Genomic DNA, 22,758 nt, shown 5'->3' with positions numbered 1-22,758 from the left:
TCACCTTCACCACAGAAACTGAAGGGCCGTGCCTCTCCCTGCTCTCTGGCAGGTAGAGTTCACAGTACAGGGGAGACTTTGTCCTGGGTGTTCCTTCTATGGTACTTCTACAGAAAGGCAAAATAAACAGGGACTTCTTGCAAGTGATACCATGGGTGAATCAAAGTCCACTGGCACATTGACAGATGCCTGGTGATAAGAACACTGGTGTGGTCCTCAGTGGATACAGTCTTTTTTAAAAAATTAATTATTAGTCTTTTTTTTTCTTTTATTGGATAGAGACAGCCAGAAATTGAGAAGGAAGGGAGAGATAGAGAGGGGAAGAGACAGAGAGACACCTGCAGCCCTCACCAGATCATTGGAGTTGGAGGATGTCATCTCAAGCTTGGCATCTCTGGATACAGTCTGAAGTGAAACGTGGCATGTAGGCACTGGTTACATTGATTTTGTTGCAGTCAGCAGAGGCAGTATCACAGGGGAGGGGATCAAGAGGAGAAGCATGAAGAGATACAAGCAAAGTCCCAGGAATTCCTGGACTGGGAGAAATATGAATTTTAAAGAGAATGAGGAAGTTTCCTTGCTGTCTTAGAGCTTAAGGCAATAGATAATTATTATTATAGATAATTATTATTAAATTATAATTATTATTTCCAGTTATTTGGAAACATTGTTTACTTGGAAAATTCCATGGTGGGTGGGGGTAGATAGCATAATGGTTATGCAAAGAAAATCTCATGCCTGAGGCTCCAAAAGTCACAGGTTCAATCCCCCCACAATACCATAAGCCAAAGCTGAGTAGTGCTCTAGAATAATTTATATTACATATATTGATATATTATATATACCATATAATATATGAATATATATTATATATAATATAATATATATATCATGGTTAGGACTTACTGTACCATACAGGACCTCACCATGATTTATTTATGTAATTTAATGCTATTTACAAATAATTGTATCTTAGATATTATAGGATCAGTTTCTTCTGATCTATCTGGTGTAAGTTTATAGGTAAGTTAGTATTTTTTTAAAAAGTTATTAGAAATTCTTTAACAATTTAAGCTCAGTGTATGAATTCAATCAGTTTACAAATCTGATACATTAAGTGCTTAGACTAAAGAAATATATACTCAGGGGCTGGGGAGACAGCATAATGGTTATGCAAAAGACTTTTATGCCTGAAGCTCCAAGGTCCCAGGTTCAATCCCCAACATCACCACAAGACAGAGCTGAGCAGTGCTCTGGTCTTTCACTGTGTCTCTCTCTGTATTTCTCTCTCATTAAAATAACTATTAAAAAAAAGGAATACATACTGAGAACTGAAATCCAGGAATTTAGAGAACTGGAGACATCCAATCTATTTCCCCCTGACATATTGAATAAATAGTGATTTATAAGATTATAAATTAAGAGGAGTAGAGATTTAACACCATTCCCACCATCAAAATGGACATAGTCGTAGCTGCCTCCTCACATGGCCTTTCCAATTACCTTTGCACTTAGCTGCCATTGGGCAGTTCACAAATAGAGGATGTAACAGAACTTTTGGGGGGTGTGGGGGGTCGGAGGCAGGAGATGGCTCCTGGGTGAAGCAATGCCTGACAATGCTGGGTTTCTGGGTTGGTCTCTGGCACCACACAGAAGCATTATGGACAGTGTCTGGTAGGGGAGAAGTCAGTGGATGGTGGAGTGCTACACTGCTGTCTCTTTCTCTTTCTCCTTCAAATAAATTAATTAATTAAGTAACAAATAAACACTGGGCCAAGGAGTAACTATGTAGCATCGATGAATACATCAAACCCGGGGGTCATTTCCTGGAATCACATTAAAAAAGGAAAAAGAAGAAATTTTGTGCGTGCCCGTGTGTGTGTGTGTGTGTGTGTGTGTGTGTGTGCGCGCGCGCGCCCATGTGTGTGTGATACTAAAAGGTCTCACTCCCCAAATTGCAAAGATCTGTCCCCCCCCCCCCCGTTCTGCCCAGTGAGGACTTCCCTGTGAGCTGCACTTTCCCCCAAAGGACAAGATCAGGCACGCTGTCCCCTTTGCTGCAGGTCCCTGCTGATACCTCCTGCCTCAGCACCAAGGCAAATCAAGTCCTCACCTGCTTCCTTCCCCACTGAACCCTGGAGCTCAGATGTTCTTGCCAAATTCTTCCCACTGGCCTCCCAGGTAGCTGCTGTCTGACTGCAGGGAGGTAGCTGTGGAGAAAGATAGGTGCTTAATATACGTAAATCAATCAATGTGATCCACCACATCAACAAAAGCAAGACCAAAAACCACATGGTCATATCAATAGATGCAGAGAAAGCCTTTGACAAAATACAACATACCTTTATGATCAAAACACTACAAAAAATAGGAATAGATGGAAAATTCCTGAAGATAGTGGAATCTATATATAGCAAACCTACAGCCAACATCATGATCAATGGTGAAAAACTGGAAGCATTTCCCCTCAGATCAGGTACTAGACAGGGCTGCCCACTATCACCATTACTATTCAACATAGTGTTGGAAGTTCTTGCCATAGCAATCAGGCAGGAGCAAGGAATTAAAGGCATACAGATTGGAAGAGAAGAAGTCAAACTCTCCTTATTTGCAGATGACATGATAGTATACATGGAAAAACCTAAGGAATCCAGCAAGAAGCTTTTGGAAATCATCAGGCAATACAGTAATGTGTCAGGCTATAAAATTAACATTCAAAAGTCAGTGGCATTCCTCTATGCAAATACTAAGTTAGAAGAAATTGAAATCCAGAAATCAGTTCCTTTTTCTATAGCAACAAAAACAATAAAATATCTAGGAATAAACCTAACCAAAGAAGTGAAAGACTTGTATACTGAAAATTATGAGTCACTACTCAAAGAAATTGAAAAAGACACAAAGAAGTGGAAAGATATTCCATGTTCATGGGTTGGAAGAATTAACATCATCAAAATGAATATATTACCCAGAGCCATCTACAAATTTAATGCTATTCCCATCAAGATCCCAAGCACATTTTTTAGGAGAATAGAAAAAATGCTACAAATGTTTATCTGTTTATCCAGAAAAGACCTAGAATTGCCAAAACAATCTTGAGAAAAAAGAACAGAACCGGAGGCATCACACTGCCAGATCTCAAACTATATTATAGGGCCATTGTCATCAAAACTGCTTGGTACTGGAACATGAACAGACACACTGACCAGTGGAATAGAATTGAGAGCCCAGAAATGAGGCCCCACACGTATGGACAGCTAATCTTTGACAAAGGGGCCCAGACTATTATATGGGGAAAGCAGAGTCTCTTCAACAAATGGTGTTGGAAACAATGGGTTGAAACATGCAGAAGAATGAAACTGAATCACTGTATTTCACCAAATACAAAAGTAAATTCCAAGTGGATCAAGGACTTGGATGTTAGACCAGAAACTATCAGATACTTAGAGGAAAATATTGGAAGAACTTTTTTCCGCATAAATTTTAAAGACATTTTCAATGAAACGAATCCAATTACAAGGAAGACTAAGGCAAGTATAAACCTATGGGACTACATCAAATTAAAAAGCTTCTTCACAGCAAAAGAAACCACTACCCAAATCAAGAGACCCCTCACAGAATGGGAGAAGATCTTTACATGCCATACATCAGATAAGAGTTTAATAACCAACATACATAAAGAGCTTGCCAGACTCAACAACAAGACAACAAATAACCCCATCCAAAAATGGGGGGAGGACTTGGACAGAATATTCACCACAGAAGAGATCCAAAAGGCCGAGAAACACATGAAAAAATGCTCCAAGTCTCTGATTGTCAGAGAAATGCAAATCAAGACAACAATGAGATATCACTTCACTCCTGTGAGAATGTCACACATCAGAAAAGGTAACAGCAGCAAATGCTGGAGAGGGTGTGGGGTCAAAGGAACCCTCCTGCACTGCTGGTGGGAATGTCAATTGGTCCAACCTCTGTGGAGAACAGTCTGGAGAACTCTTAGAAGGCTAGAAATGGACCTACCCTATGACGCTGCAATTCCCCTTCTGGGGATATATCCTAAGGAACCCAACACATCCATCCAAAAAGATCTGTGTACACATATGTTCTTGGCAGCACAATTTGTAATAGCCAAAACCTGGAAGCAACCCAGGTGTCCAACAACAGATGAGTGGCTGAGCAAGTTGTGGTCTATATACACAATGGAATACTACTCAGCTGTAAAAAATGGTGACTTCACCGTTTTCAGCCGATCTTGGATGGACCTTGAAAAAATCATGTTGAGTGAAATAAGTCAGAAACAGAAGGATGAATACGGGATGATCTCACTCTCAGGCCGAAGTTGAAAAACAAGATTAGAAAAGAAAACACAAGTCGAACCTGAAATGGAATTGGAGTATTACACCAAAGTAAAAGACTCTGGGGTGGGTGGGTGGGTGGGGAGAATACAGGTCCATGAAAAATGATGAATGAAATAGTGGGGGTTGTATTGTTAAATGGGAATCTGGGGAATGTTATGCATGTAAAAAAAAAAAAAAAAGAAAAAGAAGTAGAAACGCAAAGCAGAAATTGACTGAGTTTGGAGTATGACACCAAAGTAAGAAAGCAGAAGTACACTAGAGTTTGCAGTGAGTACCTCCCTAATACTTCCTCTCCACTTTTCCAAGCTTTGGGTCCATGATTGCTCAACAATTTGTTTGGCTTTGTATGTTAACTCTCTTTTCAGTCACCAGGTTCCAGGTGTCATCAGGATACCGGCCAGACTTCCCTGGATTGAAGACCCCACCAATATGTCCTGGAGCTCAGCTTCCCCAGAGACCCACCCTACTAGGGAAAGAGAGAGGCAGACTGGGAGTATGGACCGACCAGTCAACGTCCATGTTCAGCGGGGAAGCAATTACAGAAGCCAGACCTTCTACCTTCTGCAACCCACAATGACCCTGGGTCCATGCTCCCAGAGGGATAGAGAATGGGAAAGCTATCGGGGGAGGGGGTGGGATATGGAGATTGGGCGGTGGGAATTGTGTGGAGTTGTACCCCTCCTACCCTATGGTTTTGTTCATTAATCCTTTCTTAAATTAAAAAAAAAAAAAAAAAGAAAGATAGGTGCTCCAGCCTCTATGCCCTCAGAATCTGTGTGTGTTTGTGGTGCTGGTGGGCCGGTGTCGGGAGAGGATTCAGTTAGAAAAGGAAGCAGGAAGAATGCATAGGAAAGGAGTACCCAAAGACTTGTGAGGCAGAGTTTCAAAGGCAGGCTGTTTGGGAGGGAGGGTGACAGACCCCACAGTCAGCATGATGGGGACAGCGACCAGCTGCTTCAACTCTTTCACGAGTTTCCTCATTTTCAAGAAGTATCTTATTCTATGAGAGAGAAAAAGGGAGAAGAGACAGAGACAAAAGCACCTCCTGCCATTCAAGATGGTTCACTTGTCTGTGTCATTCTCGTTCTTTTTTTTTAAATTATCTTTATTTATTGGGTAGAGACAGCCAGAAATTGAGAGGGAAGGGGGAGCTAGAGAGGGAGAGAGAGAGACACCTGCAGCACTACTTCACCATTTGCAAAGCTTCCCCCTGCAGGTGGGGACCAGAGGCTGGAACCTGGGTCTTTGCACATTGTATCATGTATGCTCAGCCAAGTGCGCCAACGCCTGGCCCTGTCTTTCTCGTTCTTAAGCAGTAGCAGGGGTCAAACCCAGGGCCTCATGCATGCACAGCTCCCTTACACTTGGAACACAGGAGTAATAATGGCACCTGTGGGGTGACTTGAAGTGTCTGCTGCAGGGACAAAGAACAATTACTCAAGACTCAAATTTGGTCTCAAGAAGACTAGGCTGACTGACACTGACCCACAGCCTGAAAAGTGCTGAAGCCCCTTGTTTGGGTTTCTTGCCTTTTTGTTACTTTGTTCGAAGATAAGTCATAGAAATTTTATGACAGTTTGCATCAGAACAGTTTGATAAGGTTAACAAATGGAGCAGAGAAACTCTGCTGAGGGTGTCCCCACTGGTAGTGGAGGCTAAAGTCTAAAGTCTCCTCTGGCCAGCATTCAAGATCTCTCCCAAGCAGCACTCTAAAAGAGATCTCAGCAGATGTATGGCTGCAATGGCTAGCAAACTATGGGTCCCACATTCACATCAAGTATCAAGTAGGCCTGGTGCTATGGCATCTGGAGCTTTGTCAGTGCTTTCGAAGCTACTGATGTTTGCTGGCCATGCAGAATAACTAGACCTTGAGTTGTAATATCCTATAGAAATGATCCCTGAAAGTACAGTCTTAGACCTTGAGTTGTAGAAGCTTGTGGCCAGTCCAGACTGGCGTGCTGAGATGATCTGTTTGCATGTTCCCCCATAGTACCCACTTCATAAGGATTTCCATGCTCATTAGATATGCCTGCAACAGTTATGAAAACAGCACACAGACAGTGGTTGCTGTGGTCCTATGCTGACAGAAAATTGATATGTTAGGGACAGGCACTGGACCAGGAGAAAGACTGGCACCTTCTGACAAGCAAACTGTCTTCCTGCGTTGCCAGGCAGCAGACCCAGAGTCAGTCGGGATCACACGGTGAGTTGTTCGTAGAGATGACCAGCACAGGTCCTCTCATCCTTGAAAGGAAGTACTACTGCAGTGAGAAGGCAGATTCACTATCACACACGCGCGCACACGTGCATCCACACACATATCCCTCACACCCCTTGGCTGTGGACTTGCCTTGTGACCTTCTGTTTGGCAAATAGAACACACCCCAAAAGGTGTCCTATGCTTTCCGACAGTAGGCCTGAAGCATCTCTCTGCTCTGACTTCATATTCAGGGGCCCTTTCAGCCTCCTGGAGGATGAGAGAGTACATGGAGGAGGATGAAGGCATCAGGCCAGCAGTCAGTGTGAACTGCCAGGCAGAGGGAGGCCATCTTGGGCCATTCTAGTCCGTCAGTGTCTGCAGCTGCATGGGTCTCCCCAGGTCAGAGCAACAGGAAGCTCATCCCAGCCCTAGTGCCTAGGTATAAAATAATGAACAGATACTTTTTGCTCTTCACAGGGTCTGTACCACTTTACATTCCCACCAGTTGTGCAAAAGGGTTCCTTTGCCCCCACAACCTCTCCAGCATTTCTGGTGGTTATCATCTCTGATGCATGGCATTCTCACAGGAGTGGAGTGGTATATCATTGTTGTCTTTTTTGTTTGTTTGTTTGCCTCCAAGGTTATTACTGGGGCTCGGTGCCTGCACTATGAATCCACTGTTCCTGGAGGCTATTTTTTCCCTTTTGTTACCCTTGTTGTTTATCATTGTTGTTGTTATTATTGTTGTTGTTGTTGGATAGGACAGAGAGAAATGGAGAGAGGAGGGGAAGACAGAGAGAAAGATAGACACCTGCAGACCTGCTTCATCACCTGTGAATTGACCCCCCTGCAGATGGGGAGCCGGGGGGCTCGAACCGGGATCCTTAGGCTGGTCCTTGCGCTTTGCACAATGTGCGCTTAACCCGCTGCGCTACACCTGCCCCCCACCATTGTTGTCTTTATTTGCATTTCTCTGATAAATGAATTGGAACAGTTTTTCATATGTCTGTTGGCCTTTTGGATCTCTTCTTTGGTGAATATTCTGTTCACATCCTCCCCCCATTTTTGGTGGTTTTTTTTTTTAATGCTTATAAGTTTAATTTGATAGGACAGAGAGAAATCGAGAGGGAAGGCGATAGAGAGAGGGGGGAGGAAGAAAGAGGCACCAGCAGATGTGCTACACCACTTGTGAAGCTTTCCCCATGCAGGTGGGGCCCAGGGACTTGAACCCGGGTCCTTTTGCATGGTTACATATGCGCTTAACTAGGTGCACCACCACCTGACCTCATGGCTTTTATTTTGTTTTGTTTTTCTCTTTTTGTGTGTTTGTTTTTTGTTTAAGGCTTCTGAATTTGGAAGGACTAAGAACAGCCTCACAAGGCAGGCTGACTTCAGGCCCGTTGCAAGGGCAGAGCCACTTTGACCTGTAGCCCAGGCACACCAACCGCTTCCAGCCCGGCTCTCACCATGGGCCTGTGGCTGCTGGTTTTTCACTCCTTGCCTGCTGATGTGGAAACTTATTTCTTACATCAATCACTTTTTCATCACTTCTCCTTTTATTTATTCATTTGTTAGATAGAGAGCAATTAAGAGGAGAGTAGGAGATAGAAAAAGGGAGAGAGACAGAGAGACACCTGCAGCCCTGCTTCACCACTTGTGAAGCTTTTCCCGTGCAGGTGGGGACCAGTGGCTTGAACCCTGGTCCTTGTGCACTGTAATGTGAGTGCTAAACCAGGTGTGCCACTGCCTGGCCTCTCTTTCATCACTTCTCTGAGCTTGCTCAGAGCTGGCCTGGTTGCTGCAGAAATGCAAAACTCTAAACAAAGCAGGAGAACATGGCTAAACGAGGGTGTGGGGAATCATAAAACCAAGAGAAGTAGATTGAACATATCAACTGTCACTCACTGAAGAGGGATGAGGGACCAGGTGACAATTTTCAAGGAGAATATAACAACAACAATAACAAACTGTTCTGGGACACCCCACACCCCATCTCTCTCTCTCTCTCTCTCTCTCTCTCTCACACACACACACACACACACACCCTACTATTATGATTATTACTACTATTTTTTTTCCTTTTTAAATGTATTTATTTATTTATTTTTATTTTATTTATTTATTCCCATTTGTTGCCCTTGTTGTTTTATTGTTGTAGTTATTATTGTTGTTGTCATTGTTGGATAGGACAGAGAGAAATGGAGAGAGGAGGGGAAAACAGAGAGGAGGAGAGAAAGACAGACACCTGCAGACCTGCTTCACCGCCTGTGAAGCGACTCCCCTGCAGGTGGGGAGCCGGGGTTCGAACCGGGATCCTTATGCCGGTCCTTGTACTTTGCGCCACCTGCTCTTAACCCGCTGCGCTACAGCCCGACTCCCTAAATGTATTTATTTACCCTTTTGTTACCCTTGTGTTGTTTTTTGTCATTGTAGTTATTATTGTTGTTGTTATTGATGTCACCGTTGTTGGATAGGAATGGAGAGAGCAAGGAAGGAAGAGGGGGGAGAGAAAGATAGAGACCTGCAGATCTGCTTCACTGCCTGTGAAGCGACTCCCCTGCAGATGGGGAGCCGGGGGCTTGAACCAGGATCCTTACGCCGGTCCTTGCGCTTTGCACCAGGTGCGCTTAACCTGCTGCACTACCGCCTGACTCCCCTATTTTTTTTCTTACTGGAGCACTGCGCAGCTATGGTGTACAGTGGTGCAGGAGATTGAACCTGGGACTTTGGAGACTCTAGCATGAGAGTCTGTTTGCTCATTATGCCAGCTACCCCTCCACCCATTGTTGTTGTTTTTTTTAATTTTTACTGGGGAATTAATGGTTTACAGTCAACAACAAAATACAGTCATTTGTACACGTGTAATATTTCTCAGTTTTCCACATAACAATTCAACTCCCAGTAGGTCCTGCTCTGTCATCCTGTTCCAGGACCTACGTTTTTATTTTATTTTATTTTATTTTTTACAACTGGAGAATCTCAAGCATGTGCAATTTCACTATCCCAGTCACTTTTTTAAGCCATTCAGACAGGTAGATAGATAGATAGACAGATAGATAGACAGACAGACAGATGGATGAATGGGACACACAAACACACAGAGGGAGAGAGACAGACAGACAGACAGACCACAACACGAAGCTTCCTCTGATGTCACAGTCTCTCCCATGGAGTCCCAGGGCACTGATCTGGATCACACACCTGACAGCAGACACCCTAGCAGGTGAACTGTTTCTTTGACCCTTTACTGTAAAATGTTCTGTATGGCAGCTGAGTGGTGGCACACCCAGCTGGTCATACACTGCCATGTGTGAAGATCGGGCTTCAAGCCCCTGATTCCTTCCTGGAGCAGAAAGCTTCATGAGTGGTGAAGCAATACAGCAGGGGTCTCTTTCTCTCTCCCCCTCTCCCCTTCCCCTCTTAATTTCTCTGTCCTATCAAATAAAACAAAGAAATGTTTAAACATCCCTTTCTTTGTGGTGCTGGGAATCCAACCCAGGGCCTCAAGTGCACATGGCAAGTGCTCTTTCCTCCCCTTCCTTCCTGATCCGGCCTGCTGGGTTGAGGGGCTCTTGGAAGATGCTTGAGGCTGAGGAGTCTCTCTGCACAGCTGCTCCCTTCCATTGTGTGGAGCCCAGGCTTCAGGTGAAGGTGTCTTATATTATGGCCTACCTGCGTGCAAGTATCACCTTGACCTTTCTCCTGCCTCTCCTTGCTGCCCTGAAAGCCACACCAAAAATAATAACATTAACTATGATTGCAGAGTTGCCTTCAGATCAAATGATCATGAGACATAGCTTGTTTATGACCTAACTCAACTCCCCTTCCTTCCTTCCTTCCTTCCTTCCTTCCTTCCTTCCTTCCTTCTTTTTTTTTTAAGTTTTTATTTATAAAATGCAAACATTAACAAGACCATGGGATAAGAGGGGTACAAAGCCACACAATTCCCACCACCGGAACTCCATATTCCATTCCTTCCCTTCATAGCTTTCCTATTTTTAACCCTCTGGGAGGATGGACCCAGGAACATTATGGGGTGCAGAAGGTGGAAGGTCTGTAATTGCTTTCCTGATGAACATGGGTGTTGACAGTTCGATCCATACTCCCAGCCTGTCTCTCTCTTTCCCTAGGGGGGCAGGGATCTGGGGAGGTGGGGCTCCAGGACACATTGGTGGGATCGCCTGCCCTGGGAAGTCCGCTTGGCATCATGGTAGCATCTGGAACCTGGTGGCTGAAAAAGAGTTAAGATAGAAAGCAGAGCAAATTGTTGATTAATCATAAACCCAAAGGCAAGAACATTGTGGATGGAGATTTGGGGTCTCCATTTTGGAAAAAGCTAGTAGGTCTATTTTAGGTATATTCCAAGGGGCCCATGACCCAACTAGTTTTTCCCTGCACCTGACATCCAATATGCAGGTGGCCTAAGCTATTGTCTGGGGGGATGGTGTCACAGTTGGAAAAAGGACCAGAAAGCTGGATCAGGGGATAGAGTAGCTCCCAAATATGGGAAAAGTATATAAATATTGTTAACTGTAAACCCCATGGATCTGATCTGGGGCCCATAGTCAGCACAGGAGCCTATGTAACCTCTGCATCCCTGTAGGTCTGAGCTCACATTCCGAGGTCACAGCTGGGAACATACCAGGTTGCACTAATTTCAGGACCCATCATCCTTGGGTGATAGGCAGAGTATGATATCCAACCTCCCTGCAAGAATGGAACATCCCTACCACTGTTGATTCACACTGAGGGCCCCTTCCTTTCTTCTTTCCTCCCTCCTCCCCTCCCTTTTTTTCCTTCCTTCCTTCCTTCCTTGCTTCCCTTCTCCCTCATTCTTTCCTTTTCTCTCCCTTCCTTCCTTCTGTTCTTTCCCCTTCTTTCCATCATTCTTCCTTTCTTTCTTTCTTTCTTCCTTCCTTCCTTTCTTTCTTTCTTTCTCTCTTTCTTTCTCTCTTTCCTTCTCTCTTCCTTTCTTTTCCTTGCTGTTGAAAGCAAACTAACAAGTCCAGCAAGTGGCAGGAGCTGCATTTCTGAAGTTGCCGGAGAGCGTGAGTCATCAGACAGTGAGCCAAGTGCTTCTGGCAGTACTGTATCAAGAACTTCTCTTCCCCCTATTCAGGAGCTTTTTATTGGGGGGGGGGGACTGAGATTGTGTAATTTATACATTTTTAGGAGGAGATGATATATATTTGCTATATTATTTTGTCTTATAATTACTCAAGACATTTTCCCCCTTCTAGGTGCACTGCTATCATCTGTGTTGGAAAGCTCTTTTGAATAGTAAAGCTGGAGTTCTAAGGCCATCTCAGCTCATTGGGCATTTTGCTGTAGCAGTGAGCAGGATAAACACGTCCCTGGCATGCTATAGGCATCAGTTAGCCCCCAAGCAGGTGAAAGTACTTATTTGTCTAGGAGTAGGTCTTAAAAACCAAAGCAGTGCAAAATACAATAAGAGAGGGTGATCTGTGCTAAAACCTATGTAAACAGCACAGACGGTAAAAATAGAGATTAAGTTGTAAATTATAAAATACTGGATTGAACTTCACAAATGGTAGGTTAGTGCTTTGTACCCCCACCCCATTCTATTATTTAAAAACAACAATAACAACAACAATAATTGGGCCAGGGAGGTGGTAGAGGACATGAGTGAGACATTAAATTTGATCTCGGTTCCTGGGTGCACTTACACACATGAGAGAGGGAGAGAGAATGAGGGTGGGGGACTTGGAAGACAACTGTGATGAAAAATGAGAAAAAGGAGATGAAAAAAACACACATTAATTTGGAAATAACAGTACTTTTCCTGGTCTCACGAAAAAAAGGAAGGAAGGAAGGAAGGAAGGAAAATAAAAGAGAAGAGAAGAAAAGAGGGAGTCAGGGGTAGCTCAGCAGGTTAAGTGCATGTGGTGCGAAGTGCAAGGACCAGCATAAGGATCCCGGTTCAAGCCCCGGGCTCCCCACCTGCCTGGGAGTCGCTTCACAGGCGGTGAAGCAGGTCTGCAGGTGTCTGTCTCTCTCCCCCTCTCTGTCTTCCCCTTCTCTATCCATTTCTCTCTGTCCTATCCAACAATGATGACATCAATAACAATAATAATAACTACAACAACAACAAAAAACAAGGGCAACAAAAGGGGAAATAAATAAATATTTAAAAAGAAGAAAAGAAAAGAAAGAGAAGAAAAGCGATCTGGGTGTTGATATGTGAAGGGCTCACAGCCACCCGAGACGATATCACTTGTGGAAAGCTCGACATCTAGACCATCCTGATGAGACTCCAGAATTCTGAGGGGAAAGAAGGATCCAAGGGGAAGGTCACTTACAAAAGGAAAAGAGAATCTGTCCAACACTGGTCTCTTTCAGATCCCCAGCCATGGAGGCAGGAAGACAATAGGGCAGGGCAGAGAGTTTCCTGTGAGCTGTGTGGGTGGGCTGTTCATCAGTCCCCAGTGAGGGCTGACCTGTGTCTCAGCACCCAGGCAGGGCTGCAGTCAATGGCTCTGCCTGCCTGTCCACATGGGGCTCCTCCAATCAGAAGTTCCCTATTCCCTTGTCCCCAAGACCCATCTGCTTACTCTGCTGTCACCTCACTTCACCTTCTGCTGTGGTTTTTCTGGTTGCATGAGCCTTGGCTCTGAGGAACTGATCATTGCTTAGGCTTTGTGACATCCCCTCACCCTGCAGGACAGCAAGCATGCTGGGTAAGTGAGATGCATTGTGGGAGAGGAAGCCCCATCTGTGACGTGGCTTTGGCCACATCAGGAGCTTTGCTTCCATTTCCTCAACATGTGTGAAGCAATGTGGTGCCTACACAAATGGAATGGCATGCAGGGTTGTGTTTTTCCTTCCTTCCTCCCTTCCTTCCTTCCTTCCTTCCTTCCTTCCTTCCTTCCTTCTTTCCTTCTCTCCTTCCTTTCTATTTTCTCTTGTGCTTTTCTTATTTTATTAGTGACTTAATATTTATTTACAAAATGATAAGATAACAAGGGTATAACTCTGCTTTTCTTTCTTTATTTCTTTCTTCTTTCCTTCCTTTCTATATACAGACAGAATAAAAGAAATCACGGCACTGAAACTTCTTTCAATGTGGTGGGAGCTGGGCTCAGCCATGGGTCACGCACAAGGCAAAGCAGCACACTATCTCAGTGAGCTATTTTGCTGGCCCCGGGTCCTGTTTTTCCTTCACTCAAATTCAGCTCAAGGTGGAAATTTTTTTGTCTCTTTTTTAAAAAAATATTTTATTTATTTATCATTTTCCCTTTTGTTGCCCTTGTTGTTTTACTGTTGTAGTTATTGTTGTCATCATTGTTGCATAAGACAGAGAGAAATGGAGAGAGGAGGGGAAGACAGAGAAAGAGAGAGAAAGATAGACACCTGCAGACCTGCTTCACCACTTGTGAAGCGACTCCCCTGCAGGTGAGGAGCCGGGGAGCTCGAACCGGGATCCTTATGCCGGTCCTTGAGCTTTTTGCCACCTGCGCTTAACCTGCTGCGCTACCAAACTCTTGTGCATCTCCCTGGGTGGGTTATGTGCTTTCAATCATGAGGAAGCTAGAGTGTGTTTGAGGAGGGAGGGAGGAGGAAGAGGGGGAGGAGGAGAAGGAGGAAAAAAAGAGAGGTGGAAGAGGAGGAGGGGAGGCCCAGGGCAAGGGTTGTGCTTTCCTGGTTCCCAGGCAGCCAGCACACTGCTGCTCTGAGTGCCCAGCCAGAGCACCATCACTGGACAACATCCCATTTTTAGTGTAAGCTGGCCTGCAAACACTTCTGTGGACAATTAAATACAGGTGCTCAAGATTGGGAAGGTGTACTGCTCACCTGTGAACACACCTGTAAATACCTTTGTAAACTGCACACTAGGACACATGAGAACACCACCCGTCCAACCACAGCCACGTGGAATGTGGTAACTGGGCCACTGTCCTCTCCTAAGTAAACTTCAGGCCTTTCGTTACTAACAAGGACATCCGTCCTACATAATCTCCCTAGATCTCTCCAACACACTCTTGACACAGGAACAATATCTGTATCCTGTTACCTAAGCTCATAAACTCAGGAAGTGCTAAAGGATTTCTCACTGTGAAAAAAAGCAAGAGAGTTGGGAGTATAGTTCAGTGAGAGAATGCATGCTTAGCTAGCAGGGGGTTAGGTCCTGGGTTCAACCCCTCATCAGCTGTCCCCACACCCCTCACCATGAGCAGGAACATAGCTGCTGATTTAGAAGCAACTGGAAGGAACAGCGAGAGATAGATGAAGCAGGAAATTTTGAGCAGGATGACAGTGCTATTCAAACCTCTTCAATCCTCTAAATTTGCTGATTTAGAAACATGCCCAGAAATATGGGAAAGGAAAAATAATGTTAATTAATGGTTGATTGGTTCCTTATAACACAAAGGAATAATCGGTGTCCATTAAGAGGAGAGAGGGAAGGGGCCAGGCGGTGGCAAACCTGCTTAAGTGCACGTCTGCAGGGGGAAGCTTCATGAGTGGTGCAGCGCACTGCAGGTATCTGTCTCCCTCTCTATCTCAATTTCTGTCTCTATCCCCTCCTCTCTCAATTTCTCTCTGTCTCTGTCTAATAATAAATAATAAAAAAGGAAAGGGGAAAAAAAGAGGAGAGAGGGAAGCAGCCCTGGAGGTGACAGAGTGGATCAGATGTGGGACTCCAGGATTTTAGTTTTGGTTTCATCGGTGTGAGGCTGTGAGTTTATTTGTTTGTTTCTTCTCCCACTTTGGGCCTTCCAGGATTTTTTTTTAATATTTTATTTTGATGAGAGAGATACAAAGAGAAAGACCAGATCACTGCTCAGCTCTGGCTCATGGTGGTGCTGGGGATTGAACCTGGGACATTTGGGGCCTCAAGCATGAAAGTCATTTTGCATAACCATTATGCTGTCCCCCAGCCTATATTTCAGGATTCTTTTAGAACTTTGCAGGTGCTGTTGTACTCTCACAGTTTTGGTGAGAAGCAGATCATCAGGCTTTGCAAAGGGAGAGACATGACTCTGACTCCTCAGGGTGAAGTGAGGTCCCCTGAGTGGTTTTGGTTCCAGCTTCTCCTTTGGGTGACTTGGGGAGCCATCTTCCTAGGTGAACAGAGATCAAGCCTACACACACACACACACACACACACTAAAACTGATACACTTTTTTCACTTGGGTGTTTTTCCCCTCAGCCTATGGAACAAATCATTTGACTCTTGATGACATCAGTACAGGATTGGTGGCACACCTGGTAGAATGTGCATTATTATAGTACACAAGGTTCCTGGTTCAAGCCCCCAACCCCCACCTGCAAGGAGGAAGCTTCATGAGCAGCAAAGCAATGCTTGTATGTACATATCTCTCCCCCTCTTTCTCTCTCTCCCTTTCATTATTTCTCTGTCTCTATATAAAAATATTTTTTAAAAATCAGTACAGAATTGTGCTGCTATGACAGAGAAATAAACACAAAAATAAACTTCAGCTGGCATGGTGTATTGCACCAAAATAAAGGACTCTGGGAAAGGAGAAGATGAAGAAAGACTTGGAGTTCTGGTGCATGATGGTGCGGAAGGAGCTAAGGTTGTAGGTGAAAGTGTTCTCTAGAGAACTTTCATAGGGAGATAAGAAATGATAGCCACGTGTCATAACTGTGCTGTAAACCATTAACCACCCCCATAAAATTATCAAAACTAAGTAATCAGTACAGAAAAACCTGGAAGGGGCCAGGCGGTGGCACACCTGTTTGAGCGCACATGCTGCAATGTACAAGGGCCCGGGTTCAAGTCCCCGGTCCCCACCTGCAGGGGGAAAGCTTTCCAAGTGGTGAAGCAGGGCTGCAGGTGTCTCTCTGTCTCTCTCCCTCTCTATCACCCCCTTCCCTCTCTACTTCTGGCTGTCTCTATCTAATAAATAAAGATTTTTAAAAAATTTTTAAAGAAAAGTCTGGAAGCAGAACTTGTTTTATTTTGTTTTGTTTTATTTTGAACAGAAATGTGTCTGGCTGTGTTTTGATATGACCTGCAAAGGTTGCAGTGCAGAAAGGATTTCTTGTAGCTCCTCAGCGTCTAGGACCAAGTTCTTTACTAAAAGGGAAAGAAAAAAAATGTCCCCATTTGTGGATCCTTTTGTCATATTTAATTTATATATATATAGAGAGAGACACACACCTGGAGAGAGTTTTATTAATTTCTGGAAGCCAGAGAGTTGCTGAGGAATGATGGGATGGCCCTTCCCATAGAAGAAGAAAGTGCCAAGGTTTAGGGCTACAATGAAATGTCTGTAAAATTTATTACCACATTAAATTTTTTTTCGAGAGAGAAAGAGACAACATTGCAGCTTCCCTCTATGCGGTGGGGCCTAGGCTAGAACCTGGGTCATGCACCTGGTAGAGAAGTACACTATCCAAGTGAGCTATTTTATTGGCCCTTATTCTTTTTTATTATTTTTAAATATGCATTTTATTTATTTTATGATAGAGAGCAAGAGAGGCCAGAGCATCACTCTGTCATATTTGGTGCTGGGGATTAAACTCTGAATTAGAGTATAGGGCTGTGGGAGGCAGGGGCGGGGAGAGGGGACAACAAATAATCCCCAAAAGAAAAAGCTAAGGGCCTGTTTGGCAAATGTAAATACATGTAGAGTGTTGGGCCCGGAACTCCTAGTGCAGGGGCAGGAAAGGAGGCTCTGGGGCAGAGCACAAACTTTGCGTCTGTGAGGCCTTGGCTTTGTTCCCTGGCACCACACGAGAGAGCAAAGACAAATAGAACATCACATGGAGTGGTACTTTGGTCTCTCATAAGAGACAAACCAGAAGCCTTGTTCTGTGAACTCCATGCCTGAAATGGAAACGGGGCTCCTTTCTCTGTTTGTTTTATTTTATTTATTTATTTATTTATGAGAAAGATGGGAGGAGAAAGAACGAGACATCACACATGTGCTGTCAGTAGTTGAACCGAGGACCTCAGGCTTGAGAGTCCAATGCTTTTCCCACTGCGCCATCTCCTGGACCACTCTCTTAATTTCTCAAGGATTTATTTATTAATGAGAGAGTTGCAGAGCATTACTATGGCACACTCAGTGGCAGGAATTAAACTCAGGACCTCATGCTTTCACCACTGCCACTGCATCACCTCCTAGGTCTCTGTTCTTTCTGATTACTGAACACTGGGCCCTCCTCAATCGCTATCGAACAGGCCATGGCCGGTGCACCGCTATGTTCCATCGCTGGGGAGCCAGAGACGACCCGAACTGCCCCTGCGGCTCCAGACAGACTATGACCCACATAGTCAACGACTGCCACCTCTCCAGATTCAAAGGAGGTCTCGAAACTTTACATCAGGCTCAACCTGACGCTGTTGACTGGCTACGGAAGAAGGGCAAATGCTAGAAGAAGAAGACTGAACACTTATTTGCTTATGACAGAAAGACAAACAAAAGAGACACTCTGACATTTGTGATGCTCTCTTAATTTTTTCTTTCTTTTTTTAAAGTTATATATATATATTCACTTTTATTAGTGATTAAATACTGATTTACAAAATTACAAGACAACAAGGCTATAATTCCACACCTTTCCCACCACCAGAGTTGTGTCCCCATTCTCTCCATTGGAAACTGCAGTAGTTCTCCCAAGGTCACAGATATGGGTTGACTATTATTTCTATAAATATATATATATTGCCTCCAGCGTTATTGCTGGGGCTCAGTGCCTGCACCATGAATCCACTGCTCCTGGAGGCCATTTTTCCCCCTTTTGTTGCCCTTGTTGTAGTAGCCTTGTTGTGGTTATTATTGTTATCGTTGATGTCATTGTTGTTGGATAGGACAGAGAGAAATGGAGAGAGAAGGGGAAGACAGAGAGGGGGAGAGAAAGATAGACACCTGCAGACCTGCTTCACCGCTTGTGAAGCGACTCCCCTGCAGGTGGGGAGCTGAGGGCTCTAACCGGGATCCTTGCACCGGTCTTTGCACTTTGCGCCACATGCGCTTAACCTGCTGTGTTACTGCCTGACCCCCAGCTATCTATATTTTTACATATTTGACCTTTTTTTTCCCCCTATGGTCCCACCTTCTCTTCCTTTCTAAGTCACACCTACTTCTGAGTGAGTGTTCTTTTTTTTTTTTTTCCCTCTTCTCTCTCCAGGTCCTGATGGAATTTGAGTTCAGAGCCTTCTGGTCATCTTTCCCTAACATTTACCTCTCTGGAAGTATGGAGCAAAATTCTTTATGGATGCAGAAGGTGAAAGGCTTACCTTCTGTAATTGCTTCTCTGCTGGACGTGGACATTGGCAAGTCAATCTATACCCCAGCTCATTCCTGTCTTTCCCTAGTGGAGCAAGGCTCTGGAGAGGTGAGGTTCCTGGACACATTAGTGAGGTTGTCTGCCCAGGGAAGTCAGGATGAAATCATAGTATCATCCACAACAGCATTTGTAGCTGAAATTTAGTAAGATATAAAGCAGGACAAAATTTTAATGAACAGGAACCATAAAATAGGACTACCACAGCTGGGAATAAAGATTTTAAGGTAGATAGAAGCTAGGACGTTTATTTTAGGTATGTTCTTAGGGGCCCATGACTGTAGTAATTTTTGCTGGAGCTTGATCATTAACCTGCAGGTGGGCTAGGTGGGAAGACAGTGTCAGAGTTGAGAACAGGACTAGAAAACTGGATCAGGACAGAGAGTAGCTCCCAAACTTGAGGAAAATACATAAATACAATGAACTATTTACCGTGTCGATCTGACCCAGAGTCCATATCTATTCGTATTTAGCACAAGAACCTGTATAACCTCTGAGTCCCTGTCAGTCTGGTCACAATCATGGTCACAGCTGGGAACATTCTAGGTTGCACTCGTTTCAGGACCGGTTTTCCGGCAGAGCAGGATGACCCAGCCTCCCTTCGGAGAGTGGTAGTTCATAGTGAGAGTACAATTCTGAAGAAGCCCACAAGAGGGCTTATGATGACATTCCTGATGCAAGTGGCCAGTGATGGTGGATAGAGGGACTTGTTAGAGGTCTAGGCCCACCACATCTGTGGGGGAACCCAAGGATTCCTTGACTAGGGCCCCAGGTGATGGGGTGGCCTGGCAGTGACCAAGAAGGCCATCATTAAGAGAGCCGGTCTTTAGCCCTTTTCCAACCTTTGTAGTTCCCTCTTTACCTGACAACCTTCTTTCTTGTTTCTGTATAGTGCTGGTGACTGAATCCAGGGGGCTCACACATGCAAGGCAGGTGCTCTGTCACTGAGCCACCTCCCTGACCCCAAAAACTCACTGATGAAAAGCATGACAGAAATATGCAGATGGCTTCATCAAGCAGTTACTATGGGATATCAAGCTCTTAGTAATCCTGTAGACTTCATTTTCTTCTTGTATCAGTGTGTATAAATTCTCCTTTCAAGTCGGGTGGTAGCACAGCAGGTTAAGCGCACGTAGCACAAAGCACAAGTACCAGCATAAGGATCCCGGTCCTAGCTCCTGGCTCCCCACCTGCAGGGGAGTCGCTTCACAGGCGGTGAAGCAGGTCTGCAGGTGTCTCTCTCTCTCTCTCTCTCTCTCTCTCTCTGTCTTCCCCTCCTGTCTCCATTTCTCTCTGTCCTATCCAACAATAATGACATCAAGAACAACAACAACAATAACAACAAGGGCAACAAAAAGGAATAAATAATTTTTTTTTTAATTCTCCTTTCAGAGAAGGCAGGACAGGACCATAGGAAAAAATGGGCAAATATATATAAATATAAATAGTTACAAATCTAATAGTCAACCGTATGGAGTTATACTCCTGCTGTCTTATTATTTTGCAAATAGGTATTAAATCACTAATTAAAAAATCCTTCAGGGAGTTGGGCTGTAGCACAGCGGGTTAAGCACACGTGGTGCAAAGTGCAAGGACCAGCGCAAAGATCCCGGTTCGAGCCCTGGCTCCCCACCTGCAGGGGAGTCGCTTCACAGGCGGTGAAGCAGGTCTGCAGGTGTCTATCTTTCTCTCCCCCTCTCTGTCTTCCCCTCCTCTCTCCATTTCTCTCTGTCCTATCCAACAACAACGACAACAATAATAACTACAACAATAAAACAACAAGGGCAACAAAAGGGAATAAATAAATAAAATAGATATAAATATATATATATATAAATCCTTCAGAAAAAAATTTTTTCCTCAACAATTTGTTTGGCTTCGTATGTTAACTCTCTTTTCAGTCACCAGGTTCCAGATGCCATCAGGATGCTGGCCAGGCTTCCCTGGACTGAAGACCCCATCAATGTGTCCTGGAGCTCCGCTTCCCCAGAGACCCACCCTACTAGGGAAAGAGAGAGGCAGACTGGGAGTATGGACCAACCAGTCAACGCCCATGTTCAGCGAGGAAGCAATTACAGAAGCCAGACCTTCCACCTTCTGCAACCTACATTGACCCTGGGTCCATGCTCCCAGAGGGATGGAGAATGGGAAAGCTATCAGGGGAGGGGGTGGGATATGGAGATTGGGCGGTGGGAATTGTGTGGAGTTGTACCCCTCCTACCCTATGGTTTTGTTAATTAATCCTTTCTTAAATTTAAAAAAAAAGAATATAAAAAAAAGAAAAAGAAAAAAATTTCCTTTCATGGGAAGAAATGAATATAGGTAAATGGATGAAGGTAGTTGAGGTGTGAGGACAGAAAGCTGGGCTCTAAATTTTTCTTTGAATACATTTTAGTGGCTTTGTGTATAACAACTTTCTCTTTTATTTCTTTATTTTTAAATTGTATTTATTTTTTTGGGTAGAGACAGAGATCAAGAGAGGATTAGGGAGATAGAGAGGAAGAGAAACAGAGAGACATCTGCAGCCCTGCTTCACCACTTATGAAGCTTTTCCCCTGCAGGTGGGGGCCAGGGCTTGACTCCAGATCCTTATGCATTATAACATGTGCACTCAACCAGGTCTGCCACCGCTTGGCCCCTTAGTGTTATTATTATTTTTGAGATAGAGAAAGGGGGGGAGGGAGAAAGAGAGAACACAGCATTGAAGCTTCATTTAATTTTTTAAATTTTTTTATATTTATTTATTTCCTTTTGTTGCCCTTGTTTTTGTTGTTGTAGTTATTATTGTTGTTGTTGATGTCGTTGTTGGATAGGACAGAGAGAAATGGAGAGAGGAGGGGAAGACAGAGAGGGGGAGAGAAAGATAGACACCCGCAGACCTGCTTCACCACCCATGAAGTGACTTCCCTGCAGGTGGGGAGCCGGGGGCTCGAACCAGGATCCTTCAACCAGTCCTTGTGCTTTGTGCAGCGGGTTGCTTAACCTGCTGCACTACCGCCCAACTCCTGTGAAGCTTCATTTAATATACCAGCAAACCTGGGTCATGCATATGCCAAACCAGCACTCTATCCAAGTGAGATCTCCCACTGGCCCCTACAACTTCACCTTTTCGTTGCTTCCTCAGTGACTTGTAAATTCATTGAATTTCTTCTGGAGGAGGCTAATCCCCTACTAGTATCCCAGAATGCATCCCTTTTACACTTAATATTTTACATTTTCTTACATTTAAGAGCCTTTTCTGCTGGTATAGGCGCCCCCTTTCCACTATAGCAGCTCCTGCCTGTCTTCTAGGTTCTGTCCACTAGCACACAAATCTGTTATGAAATTACTCATAAAATTACTCATATTGGGAGTTGGGAGGTGGCCCACTGGGTTAAATGCACGTAATATAAAGTTCAAGGATCCCAGTTCAAGCCCCTGGCTCCACAGCAGCTTCATAAACAAGGGAGGCGCTTTACAAGGGATGAAGCAGGTCTAGAGGTGTCTCTCTTTCTCTCTCCCTATCTCCCCCTCCTTTCTCAATTTCTCTCTGTCCTGTCCAATAAAAGATGGGGGGGAAATGACCACAAGGAACAGTAGATTTATAATGCCAGCACCAAGCCCCAGCGATAACCATGGAGACTAATAATAATAATAGCTATTATTATTATTATCTTCTCAACTTAAACAACATAAGCCCACATCAATTACCCTTCCATCTCTCCACTTACTTTTATGGTAACATTCAATGTTTTTTTTTTTTATTATAAAACTAACTTCTAACACGAAGACAGAATGAAAACAGAGAAAATTGTACAGTCAGATCGAGTGGTCTTACCTAAGTTCAGCAGTCATCAGTACACAGTCACTATTATTCAATCTCTAGCCTCTTCCCACATTCTGGATTGCTTCAAAGTAAATCCCAGACATCATGTCACTCTACCAAT

Source organism: Erinaceus europaeus, chromosome 12, assembly GCF_950295315.1.
Source record: "Erinaceus europaeus chromosome 12, mEriEur2.1, whole genome shotgun sequence".
NCBI classification, from domain to species: Eukaryota; Metazoa; Chordata; class Mammalia; order Eulipotyphla; family Erinaceidae; genus Erinaceus; species Erinaceus europaeus.
This window is presented reverse-complemented; position numbering follows the sequence as displayed.